At 41.5% G+C, this 12,161-nt stretch overlaps 1 protein-coding gene and 1 long non-coding RNA gene across 6 annotated transcripts in view; one reads left to right on the plus strand and one right to left on the minus strand.

Annotated features, from left to right (window-relative positions):
- The window catches only part of PARD3B (par-3 family cell polarity regulator beta), an 861,922-nt gene that overhangs the window by 102,925 nt on the left and 746,836 nt on the right, over window positions 1–12,161 (minus strand). The gene's annotated exons all lie outside the window — the stretch shown is intronic.
- LOC123651651 lies at window positions 1,094–8,026 on the plus strand. Its single transcript, XR_006740501.1, has 2 exons — window positions 1,094–7,101; window positions 7,745–8,026. It is a non-coding gene; the product is annotated as an uncharacterized LOC123651651 (long non-coding RNA).

Genomic DNA, 12,161 nt, shown 5'->3' on the forward strand with positions numbered 1-12,161 from the left:
TGGCCAGACAGGCACTAAAACGTGGCAGGCGTTTCTAGCAGCAGGTCCCAGGCGCGTCCAGGCGGAGGGAACTTAGAGCACATTTATAGCCCTACCTTCTGATACACTTTTATGTGCATAGGTCTGTGCCATAAAAATAGAAGTAAAAGTAGCTAAAGCAATAGAAAGACATGCAATGAGGTCTGTGTTCACTGAAGAATGATGTTGGAGCAACTGCGGATGGAGAGTTCTGGATAGCTAATGTTACATCTCCAACAGGCTTATGTGAGAAATGGGTATAAAACTGAATGGGGTGTGAAAGAGAATCCACATGAGACAAAGATCCCACATGAAAGAGAAAGAAGCGCTGGATGGGGACCAGGACGGACTGGCAGCCAAGGCCGCTCCCGGGAAAGTTCACCCCGACTGAGTAAGGGGGATCCGATTATTGACAATGAGCCACTGTTGGGCTTGTGAGTTAACTTGGGGTGATGTTGTGTGTATGCCTCAGTGGGCATGTATGTAAAAATGTGCACACTAACTGTGATTAAATGGCACGTGGTTAATTCCAACGAGCCATGCAGTTTTCAGACCTGCAGCTCTGTGTCTGCAGAGGTGTTTGTTTGCCTTTGGGGAGGACAGCCCTCATTTGCAAGCACCAGCCTGGGGTCCAGAGCGGCGATGTGGTTAAGAAACAGTCTTTGTAAAATGGAGCCTTAACAGCGGTATTCCTCCCTGCATGTGGTAATCCTTACTAAGTCACCGAACAAAGCGAGGTGAATTAGCTGAGTGCATGCCGACAATAATCAGAACAGAAAGTACTGGTAAGTTTGGGGCTGGATGGACTCTTTAAATTTGTATGAAGTTGCTGTAAAAGGTTACTTTGAGGTTTATCACTAAATGTTTAATTATATAAATTGATGTCAACCTTTCTGTACTTATAAAAGGGTGGGATTTAAAAGTTTTCTCAAAAAGGGTTAGCCTCTTGAAAGATATGGGGTAAAGAAAAGCATTTTTGTAGCCTTTAAGAATGCCAGGATGCTATTCCCCCCCCCCCTGCCCCCCCCCCCCCCCCCCGTTGTTTGTTTTTTTTCACATTCAAGGACCTAAAACTTATCATTGTTATAAACTTCAATTTTAGTAGTACCATTGTTGCCTTAGAAGACAGGGCTTTTATTTATTTTTTTATTTTATTTTTTGAAAGTTAGAACAGACTTCTCGAAGTACCTGCATTCTGGGTCACTCATACTCCCAATAACATGAATAAAATATAACCTAAAATAAAATCTATATGCAGTCTTACTTGACCAATTTTACTTTAAATCCAAAACTAGTTTCTGGAAAAGACTATTCCGTCGAAGACAGACAGTCATGGACACAACTGTTACTTATTTTCTGTTGGTGCTAAAGATCCCTGTCAAATAAAAGTCCACAGAGATTCTTATAAATGCATTCAGGCTCATTAATTCAAAAGGCTTTTGAAGATTTACAGAAACTATAGCCCAAAAGCACTTACATTAATACTCCACAGATTTGCCTTTCATAGCAAAAATGCATTTATATAGTGGCCCATCTACACGAAAGGAGCTTAAATAATAAACAATGGCTTTTAATGGGGCCTAATTCTATAGAATTCTTCAAGTGATACTTTAGTCCTGAAAAGCTCTAAAAATTATCCGTGTAAATATTCGGTAAATATTATGATTATGTAAATTCTGTGTCCTCTCCTGCTTCCAATTTCTCATAAAGAATACTTATTTTTTGAAAGGTACATTGGCAAGTAAGAGTTTTCCATGACTTAGTCCAGTGAAACTTTTGGACCCACAACTGAGTACCCATGAACCATAACTGGGTATTTCTTTTCCTAATTTCTTCCCAAATTCATCATCACTATTTATCACTTTTAATTATTTTTGTTAAAATGTTTCTCCAAATAATAAGAATATGCCTTTCCTCATATGAACATCTAATGTCTATCAGATTTAAGTTATCTTGTTGATTAAATCATTGAAATTAAGAACCCTTTGCTTGCTTACTATGACTGCCTAAAAAAATCCTCAATTAAAGTAATGACTTTAGAGAAAGAGTGAAGCATATTATTAACAGACAAAACAAACTGTTCACATCTAGACACTCCCTTTATTTCCAGGACTACATTTGTCAATTATCTCTGACCTCTGCTTCTTAGAAGGTGAAGGAACAATGCTTAGCCATTTAAAGAGAATATTTAATGTCACATAAAAAACAAAACAAAACAAAACAAAAAAAAACTGGTGGCAGAATAGGAGAAAAAACTGTGCTCTATGCTAATATGTATCTTTGAAAAGTATGTATTTGTATAAATTACTAAGAACTGAACAAATCATTTCCTATATCAAGATCATGTGGGGAAGTTGGAGTAAACCTGTGCCGAGAGATTGATATGCAGGCAAGGTTATAAGAAGAAAAAAAAACAAAAACTCACAAAGCACAATGATGCATTCGCTCCCCCTGTAATCTTGAACACAGTTTCCCCCCAGGCCATCCTGACGCTGCCTGGGGCATTCTGACCTAGCAGCTACAACCTGACAGAGCGACTTGGCTTACCTGGGCGCCTGGCTTTGCCATGGCAACCTGAGTCTTGACCTTTCGTCTTTTTCAACACGTTGCCTGCTTTCAGCATCTGCTCTCTTTGAGATCTTTGTTTTGTTTTCTCCATCCCTAACTTGGTGAATTCAACTTTGACTCCTACAGCTTGCAGATTTTTCCTGGAAATCTTAACCCTAGACTGAACCTTGAGCCCTCGTGTATCAAGCCTTAGTGGACATAAAGGCCTCCTTCCCTGGCACTTTCGATTGCATAATGGCAAGCATTTCTACTCACGCTATGAACCACGCTGCCATTTATCGTTGAAAGCAATCTCACTGATGCATGAAGGACAACTTTCTCCCATGTGATTGATTGTTGTGACTGTGAATCTCCCCAGATCAATGTCATCTCCTCTTCTGTTAAAAGGCATTGCTCTACCTTTGCTCTTTATCACTTGAGACAAAGAGAGGCCAATCTCTAAGCAGATCTCCTCTAATCAGAACATCCTGCTTCTCTGTCTCCGTTTCCAGCGAAGGCAGAATTTCTTTGGATGATACTGACAGTGTTTTCACAAATCAACAACACACAACACCTTCCACTCACCATTATCAGCCTGTAACACATAATTGCATTGTTCTGGTACTGTACAATGACCTCCTGGCTGTGTTCAAATTTCAGAAGCCAGTTTTGCCATTAGTCATAAAATATCCATGTGAGTTATTAATATTTTGAATTGTATTCTGATACACTTCCTCCAACACAGCTCAGTATTCTTGAGCCTTAAATAATTTACACAAACACTGGACACATTCAGAGTTGTGTATAAACATAGAATACATATTGTCTCTAGACATTTTGCCAATTTCATTAACAACACAAAATATGTGGAGGTCACAGAAGGAATTTGTCAAGTGTTTCATGTGGTAACTTTTATTGCTAAAGAAAGATCTAAAAATCTAGTTGAAATGTTCACATTAGATGGTTGCAAAATTAGCTTCATTTCTACTCTGCATCTCTGCAAAAACAAACATACACAGATGCAAAGAAAAATAGATATGGATTAATTTGGAACTGTGCATCCACTGTGTCTTTCATTAAAGATGGTAAACAAACCATGCTCTCAGATACAATCCATGTAGTTACAGCTGTTCTTACATGGTTGAAATATAGTGCCATTGCATCCCGACTGTTTAACTGATGCACCACATATTTGAGTGTAGAGAAAAATGGGGATCTGTTTGTGTGTGTGTGGGTGGGTGGGGGGGAGGGAGTGGCAATTTAAGCTGTGTTAGTGTTCCCACCGGCCAGTCCATGTAACGAGCAGCACATGGCCCTGGACATGAGCTGCACTGATTTCCCTCAGTTGGTGTCAGTTCCTAAGCACCTCTCAGGATGTAACCTTGACATTGTGTTGAACTCAATTCCAATGTTTCAAGATATGCATTCCTTGCACAACATGGCCCTTTGCATGCAAGCCAACTCCTCCACCAGGGAGCAGCCACCTGACACGGTGCTCAAGGACACAGTGTGGGATGGATTTAGTGAGAGGCCAGGTAGGGTCCAAAACAGCCTTCGCCTTCAGTGTTTTCCAAGGTCTATCCCAACTATACACAATTCTTGTCTCACCTAATGACTTTAGAAACTAACCTGAAGACATGACTCTACATGAAACATTGTAAAGTTTTTTAAAGAATTTTATGGGCCAAAATAAAATTAGCAAAATACTGATAAAAAGGTAAATGGAAGAAACCTATAAAACCTTTAACTATTATTTGAATTATTGAGCTGAACAAAATATGGTTCAAGGAGAAATAAACTTTGGTTGCTTATACAGTATGTGAGCAAATTAATGTTATTACAACACACACACACACACACACACACACACACACACACTTGTCAAAGAAATTCTCACCATAAATGCAGGACTTGCAAGATGAAATTATCTTCTAGGCTTAAGTTAAACACAGCTTGAGGTTTAGAAATACATGTCTGACATTTAGATGGGAATTAAACTTTCAGAGTCTATTCTGGGAAAAATAGGCCTTGTGGCAGCAGGCCAGAAAACCTTGGGAATTTCCTGGGCTTCCATAAAATTCCTTCTTCCTCAGAGGAAAGAAGAGAGAAGCTCATCTTCACCCTGGGGAATCTCAGAATGTCATCAAAGGCCACCTAGTTCCTTTCTTTTAGACTGTAAGAAAACAGGACCTAATTAACTACAAAATTTTAAGGGAAAATAAGCAGATTCTAAATGATTTAGTGCATGCATGCTGTTTTTTAAATTTTTTATTTGGAGGATTATAGCAGTCAGGATAGGCTATTGTATGCTGTGGTAACTAAATGTCAATGGATTAAAACAGTAATTTCTTACTCACATAACAAGGCTTATTTTTCCTCCCTTGGGAAAATAACAAAAGTGACAAAAGCAAAAAAATATAAAAGAACAAGGTTTTCAATTGAAAGAAGCTAAAAATTGTGATTAGGAGCTCACCACTAAATGTTCGGAGACAAAGCCTTTTAAATACATAAAATATGTAAACTAGTTCTTACAAACACATTAAAGGGATATATGATAATAAACTATCCAAACACCCAGATAAGTCACACAGATAAGTGATTGTGGGGCCAATCTTACCTCATATATGAGGTTAAATCATACTATCTCATGAGTATAGAAGTCTACATGAAGTGTTCTGATATGATTAGCATAAAAGCAATTAAGTCCAAGAACCTATCAAGAACATTTTTGATATTACTCAATTCATTTCATTCCTTTTACATCTTTATGCTGAATACTGAGCTTTAGACATTTTAAATAAGGTTATGATAATTAGCCAATCAAAACAGATTCTCAACTCCAAAGAGTCACCTAAAATGTTCACATATACTTAGGTCCCAAAGGATGCCAAATCCAAGAACATCCCCCAGCTCTCATTTGCCTGGTGTAAAGTGAGCTCTATACCCTGTCACCTCTCACTGACCTTCTGACTTCAGGGATTTATGGGATAGAGACTGCTTGGAGTACCACCTTCTATGGATTGTTCCAGTTGTTTTGAAAACACATCCACATTTCTACAACTCCTGTCTGGAAGCATGCTTTTCAGGACAGCACAGAAACTAATACATTGGTATCAAACTTAGATCAACTACTTTTTAAAATTTTTTTCCAATAATCCTCTGAACATTTTCAGATATGCACATTTATTATTTATTCTTAAACATTACATGGTCATAATGGCACAAAGAGGATTAAGACACAGAACCAGACTCTTAAGAGATTTCACAGTCACATGAGGGCCATGGATACAGTGCAGAATTACAGTGCAGTGTGGCAGTGATGATGAGGAAATAACATGATGTCCTGTAGTGGGCCAGAGGGAGGGTGATTAGCTGGCTTGAGGGGGCCAGAAAGGGCCTCGAAGACAGAGGAGAGCAGGCAGAGGGAGGGTGACAGAGCACGCTCAGGTGGGAGGGACACCTGGAAAGAGTGGCAACACAGAAGGACACGGCAGGTATAGCAGGAGTGGTGCAGTGGGTGGGGACATCCTCAGGTATGAAGCTGGTAGACTTGGACAGCTCCATATGCCGGTCTTCCCCAAAGGGACGATGATGTGGGATCACTGGAGGATTTCAGATACAGTAGCAGCATCCTGTGAGCTCTTCTTTGCAGCAGGACAACTCTGGGAGACCCTTACTTCCTTTGAGCCCACATATCCTAATCTATGAAATGACCCTCTATGGGTTTTCTTTGCACTGGTATTCAATGGTTCCTTGAATGTGTGTAGAGTTCAAGGTTGACCCTATCATTGGTCAAGGCCACCTTCTATTTCCATCTCCCAACTTGTTGGAGGCTGTAGTTGGAGGGTCACTTCAGTTCCAGGCGATGGGACATGGAGCTTTTCCTTCAGCTTGGAAACAGAACATTTTCTATAGCCAGAGCCCTTGTTTAACCAGTAACATCAACTGGTGATGAAGCATGACGCATCGTTAATACAGTGATAAATTTCCCATTAGGAGCAGGGCACTGGCTGCCAAATGGGAGGGCGAAAAGTTAAAAAAACAAAACAAAGCACATGAAACCAACCCATTATGGGTTGACAAAGACTTTTATTGTCACTGGCACTTTCAGGGAAAGCCGTCACAGAACCTTAATTAATAAATAGCCACGGCCCCGCCAGGCGAGGGGAGGCCGTGCCTGGGTACCTGCCGGGGAGCAACTTGTAGCTGGCTGTGCTCTGAGAAGTGAATGAACGAGTTGGGGACGATCATGGAAGAAGGGAATCAAGCTCTTTGCTGTCGACAATTGAACTCTATAATAACCCCCCTTGAAAATGAATAAAACACACGCCTTCCTCGAGCTTTCAGTAGCCTCTCGACAGTGTGACAGTTGCTGATTTTTTCAATAAACATGATGTCAATTATGCCTTTGATCCACCGTGCCAAAGTCACGTGCGAGAAGAATTGAGGAAACGGAGTCTCTGTTTTTTGACACTTCATATAACAATGCTTTTCTGCTTTGTTTACATCATCCTGAGGCAAAGCAGCTGCCGATCTGTAAGCTGTACATCCCGCCAACGCTCTTCTCTCTTTCTTCTCGGGTTCCCACAGCTTTACCAGCAGCAGCGTTTCCCTGAGCTCTCAGTTGTAGGTAGAAATGGGAGGTTTGGAAGAGCATGAGAAATAGGCGCTCCAGAGGACCTGGAAAACTCTCATTTAAACCAACAACTTTGGTTTCTTCCCCAACCAGTGTTTTCCTAGAGCTGTAAACAATCCCCAATTAATGGACTGCAGCTTCACATTCCTTTCCTTGCCCAGCCCCTGGGTTGGTTAAGATACTAATGAGCACAAAACAGGCCAAAAGGCAGGCAGAACATAGAAAAACAGAGGCGCTACAAGGACTCACAGGGGGGATAAACAGCACTTGGATGGTTGGGAGTTAATGGCCCAGGAAACATTCCCCCCTAAAGGATTTACTCTGTTCCTAGAGAAATGCAGCTTTCCAGATTAAAAAGTAACAGGTACTCATTTTCTCGGTGGATAGGTGGAAAACCCAGTGTTGTTTTAAATGAATGAGTACAAACGCAGCCAGCCATACGGAACTTGCAGGTGACTATTTGTTTCCAGGATTGTGCTTTGTCATGAACTTAATTACTGTGCTTCCCACTAATAAATATTATTTTTTTCTCCCTGTTTGCAGATACATTGGGTACAATCGTTCAGATGTCATGGGTTCATCATTTGTCAGAGAAACCTGGTCTCAGGAAGAATGAAGACCACGTGGCATGGCATTGCATTACGTGTGCCTTCCACATCAAGATGGAAGGAGATGTTGCGTTTTCTTCCAGATTGTTTCTATCCTACAAAGTCATCTTCTATCAAAGTGCAAACAAGCTCACTAGCTGGAATCCTTTTCCCCTCCCAAGTTCTATGTAAAATGTAAGCCACAAAGCTTAAGCTAATCACTAAAATTATTTCCTTCAATATTACTTTTTCACTTTTGAACTGAATGCTTCCTGTATATCTAAGAAAAAACTTCTAAATATATAACTTCTTCCCCTCCCTCACAAAAAAAGGTGGGAAGGAATGATTTCCACCTTCTTCAAAGAAGCTTATTATTACTGTATCCAAAATATCTGAGGAATTGGAGGGAGAAAAGGGAGAGTGGGGAGGGAGGAGGAGCCAAAGAAAAGAGCTAATGGTCAAAATGCATCCTCATAATAAAATGAGCTTCTTAATGGATGCTCACTACAGGAATAACATTAATTCAGTATTAGGACTTTCACTAGAAAAATATGAACATAATTTATCTTTTTAACTGTCAGCTGCATTTCTAAAGCTCTGAAGTCTGTAGCTTCCAGGGGCCTTTTGTCTTTCTGCCATGGCAAGATATCTTGGACAGCTGTAAGAGCTTTCTAAGCGATCTTTCTCAAAATCCATTAGCTAATTCAAGGAACCTAATTAGAGCTGCCATTTTGATGGAGCATACTGAATGCTCAGTACAAACTAGTAACACTATTGATGTTTATTAGAAATCTCAAAACCCAAAGTGCTCCATTCCCTATGAATATTAATGGGAATACAGCAAACAAAATATTTATTAAAACACAGGCTTAATACCGTGAAAGTTTATAGACAGACATTGAAAGGGAGAGAGAAGCAGCCACTTGAATTTGAAGACATGTGCCCATGGACACACAATAAACCAAGATTGATATGTAAGCAGCATGTCATTATTAGTTGCATGGCCCTCCCATTTGTCTCCCTGGGGTTTGCATCCTGGAATTCAGCAGCTCACAGCTGGGAAGACAGATGTAAGTCCAGAGAATTCTGAAGAAGGGGGCAGAGGTTGCTTTATTTTCTTTTTTCAAACAGCTGCTGAGTGCCACACATTCTTGTCAGTGGAGAAGTGAGTCTTGCTTCTCTATAAAATCAGCAGCGTGATGATGTCAGTGCTTTCCACCATCATCTAAATAAGGGGCGGGGATCATCTGGCCCAAGGGCCACATAAGGCCCTCAAAATCATTTCATTCGGCCCTGCCAAGGCATTAAGAGTGAGTAAATGAAATATTTCACCAAACACAGCAGGCTAATTTTCAAGTTGATCACTTTGTATGGCCCGTGAATGATGTTATAAATTCCCTACCTCTGCTCTAAAGGAGGGTGCCACCAAATTAATCCAAAGAGCTATTATGCCACATACTCACCGGTACCCACTGTGGCAGAGTTTATGCCAGGGCATAGCCCTGACTGAAGTGGAGCCTAAGGCTTGAAGTGACCCTGCCCCACTACCCGCGTCAGTACAGGAACAGACTCACACCCCCTTGTCCAGGGCTGAAGACTGCTGCTCCTAGTCCTCCCTCAGGAGCAATGAAAGTCCCCTGTGAATGGCGACTGTCCAGCAGCTCTTACTATTCGGTTAAGCTCAAGCTGTTGGCTTTTGTCTCTCTCTTTCCCCGTTTTTACCAACTTTTGGAAGAATCACTGTTGCCTCCTTTTGCCATCTGCCATCCCTCTTTCGGGCTGATGGCGATCTGGTTTGCCCCTCAGCACTGCTGGGATTGCATTCTGCACCTCACCACTCCCTCACTCTGCAGGACTGGCACCCACAGCAGCTTCCCTGGAGGTCTCTCCTCTTTGCTTCCTTCCTGCTTCTTCAATTTCATTGTCTGCTTTCCTCAATGTTCCTCCCACTGTTCTCTGCACAAGGCCTTCTCTAAGATTCTCTAACTGCTTGTCTGTATGTTCACTCTTGGGGATCCTGTTTACTCTGGGGGCTTTGGTGATCATATTCCTTGTCATGTTCACTTATTTACTCGTCCATTCGTTCAAAAGATGATCCCTGGAGGGCCTCTTAAAGGGAAAGTCCTCAACACAGCCGTCTACACGAAGATCTCCACTGGACACCTCAAGGAAGCCTCAAGGACCACACCCAGTCTTTGCTCTTGTTTGCATCTGAAATGTTCCACCATCTTACACTCGACTTATCCACAAACAGTCTGCTCCCCTCTCCCTAAAATCTACCTTCCCCGCTGCTATCTTCCTGGCTTTTTAATCACTTCTCCCCACTCATGAAGGCTTGAAACAATGGTTGGCATTCAGAGCACAGACCCTGGAGCCAGACTGCCTGGGGTCAAACACTGGTGCTGTTACCTCCCTCTTCCCTGCCTTGAGGAGGCTATGTAACCTCTCTATCTACAAAATGGGGGTAACAGAATAAGACCCCAGAGGGTTGTTTTGAGGATTAAAGAAGCGATTAAATTTAAAGTAGTTAGAATAGTGCCTGGCAAAAGGTAAGATTCAATAAACAAGCTGCTACTATTGTCAATATTATTTTATGCTACTGTTGACTTCCCTCATATGTACTACATACAGTTGGTTGTAATTAATTGCCTTTGGCAATGTGCCCTCCCATGTATTCCTCTTCCATGACTCTAGTTCTTATACTCTTTGCACAGATCATAGCAACAGTCCGGTAACCAGTCTTTCCACCCCAGCTCCATTCTAATTCATTGTCAGTTAGCCAAAGCTCTACTCACAGAATTCTCCTATTTTCAACTCCTCTGTCTCTTCCCATGGCTTCCACCTCCAACCCACTTATTGTCTCCCTAACATTACCCTCAGCTTTCATTCACACCCTTCCTCCTCCAAGCCCTTGTCCACACTGCCTCTAACCTCACTTATTGTCTCCCTAACATCACCTTCAGCTTTCATTCATACCCCTCCTCCTCCAAGCCCTTGTCCACACTGCCTCTTCTACTTGTAATTCTTTCCTCTTGTTTTTAAACACCACAATTAAGATGTCATCAATCTTTTTAAAAAAATATATATTTTTTATTGATTTTTACACAGAGAGGAATTGAGAGGGATAGAGAGTTAGAAACGTCGATGAGAGAGAAACATTGACCAGCTGCCTCTTGCACCCTCCATTGGGGATGTGCCCGCAACCAAGGTACATGCCCTTGACCGAAATTGAACCCGGGACCTTTCAATCTGCAGGCCGACGCTCTATCCACTGAGCCAAACCGGTTTCGGCAAGATGTCATCAATCTTTAAGCACATCCACTGCCTTGTTATTATTACACACAGATGAATTCTCCGGCCACTGCCCACACTTCCTGTGGTCTGTGTCCAAAGCATTGGCCCCTGCTTCCCTCTCCATCTCATCGTGAACTATTCTTGTTTTCACCTGGTTCCTTGGTGACAACCCAAGCTTGGCACAGCTCCAGGAGCAAGTGTTTCTGGGCGTGCTCTCCCTTCTTTAGCCACTTCATCTGAATTCCCTTCAAGTCATGCCCGGTCCAGTCAGACTGCTTGTTTCCTTTGTAGCACAAATCACTCCATCAACACATCTTAATTATTTGTTCACTTATGTCCATCTGCCTAACTCTACAAGAATAGAATATGGGTGAGAGCAGAGAGCTTCTAGGTCCTGTTCACAGCTGTCTTTCTAGAGTCAGTGCCTGGCACATACCTAAAAGAATGATTCTTCACCTGTGAAATCTTTCAAGAGTCTTAAGAGTCATTCAGTAAGTATTTACTAAGCAACTACTATTCTCTAGAATTGTTCTAGACCCTGAGAATTGAGGGGGAGTACAAGACACACAACCTTGTGCACTTATGTTCTAATGAGAGAGTGAGACAATACACAAACCAATGAAAAAGATGTTTAGTGCCACCAGATTCTTAAAATATAATGTGGTGATAAAATAGTGGTGGGGTAGCTACTTTAGGTTGGCAGTCAAGAAAGACCTTTTTCTTTTAAGCTAAGGTCTACAAATAGAAGAAAAATCCATCCAGAAGCTTCTTTATGAATAGGATTTTAGAGACAGAGAGAAAATATTTAAAGCCAAAGCCCTAAGGAGGGAATGAGTGTGATGAACTAAAGGAACAGAAAGAAAATAGTGTGGCTGGAGCTAAGTGGTCAGGGATGAAGTGGCAAGTGACGAGGTTAAGCAGACTGGCAACACTGAGATCCCACAGGCTTTGTAGGACCTGGAAAGATCTTTGGATTTTACTCCAGGTGAAATGAGATGATGTTACAAGATTTTAAGCCAGGAGGAAACATGATCTAATTTAACTGTTTCTGAAGGAGACAGACAGAGGTTGCTGCAGAA

Source organism: Pipistrellus kuhlii, unplaced genomic scaffold (assembly GCF_014108245.1).
Source record: "Pipistrellus kuhlii isolate mPipKuh1 unplaced genomic scaffold, mPipKuh1.p scaffold_m20_p_7, whole genome shotgun sequence".
NCBI lineage: Eukaryota > Metazoa > Chordata > Mammalia > Chiroptera > Vespertilionidae > Pipistrellus > Pipistrellus kuhlii.